Source organism: Elephantulus edwardii, unplaced genomic scaffold (assembly GCF_000299155.1).
Source record: "Elephantulus edwardii isolate Elephantulus edwardi_28Jun2011 unplaced genomic scaffold, EleEdw1.0 scaffold00002, whole genome shotgun sequence".
In the NCBI taxonomy this organism is placed as follows: domain Eukaryota; kingdom Metazoa; phylum Chordata; class Mammalia; order Macroscelidea; family Macroscelididae; genus Elephantulus; species Elephantulus edwardii.
Window position 1 is genome coordinate 28,177,843 of NW_006399752.1, and position 254 is coordinate 28,178,096.

Sequence of the window (254 nt, forward strand, 5' to 3'; positions counted from 1 at the left end):
GCAAGAGGGGAGGCGGGGGTCAGCCAGGGGGCCAAGGATAGGTCAGCGGGGCAGTAAATGGGGTCTCACCGGGAGCAGTCATCTCGAGGAGCGATCAAGGCGGGGAGTGGGGGGAACAGGTCATGGGGGATCGGGTCATCGTGGAGTGACTGGTCATGGGGGATCGGTCATCGTGGAGTGACTGGTCATGGGGGCAGTCACAGCAGGGATCGGGTCATGGGGGGGATCGGATCATCAGGGGGATCGAGTCATTG